We start from the raw sequence: 453 nt of genomic DNA on the forward strand, positions 1-453 counted from the left end.
CGGACATGAGAAGAAAGGCAGGTCTGTGATCATTGTCCTCACTTTAAACACAGAATAACTAAGGTCCAGAGCAGGAAAATGGCTTGCCTGAGGTCACACAGAAAGTCAACAGTAGAGCTAGGGTCAAGAAACCAGGGTTTCTGATTCCCAGAGCAGGGCTTTCCCTACTCTTCTGACTGTCCCCCTTCTGGTCCACTTCCTAGCCTTTGAATTCGTCAGCATCATTGTCATCTTTCTTCGTCATCTCTGCCTCTCCTCCTCTTCTTCCTCCTATCAAACAGTCAATAAGTATTTATTAAGCACCTGCTATATGACAAGCACTGTCCTCCCTGCATCTCTCCCATCTCCTCCATGATATTCAGCCTATTTTCCAAAGAGATAAATAGGCTTTAAAATGCTCTCACTTCACACACACACACACACACACACACACACACACACACACACACACAC

Source organism: Vombatus ursinus, unplaced genomic scaffold, assembly GCF_900497805.2.
Source record: "Vombatus ursinus unplaced genomic scaffold, bare-nosed wombat genome assembly UNPS02015024.1, whole genome shotgun sequence".
Classification (NCBI taxonomy): domain Eukaryota; kingdom Metazoa; phylum Chordata; class Mammalia; order Diprotodontia; family Vombatidae; genus Vombatus; species Vombatus ursinus.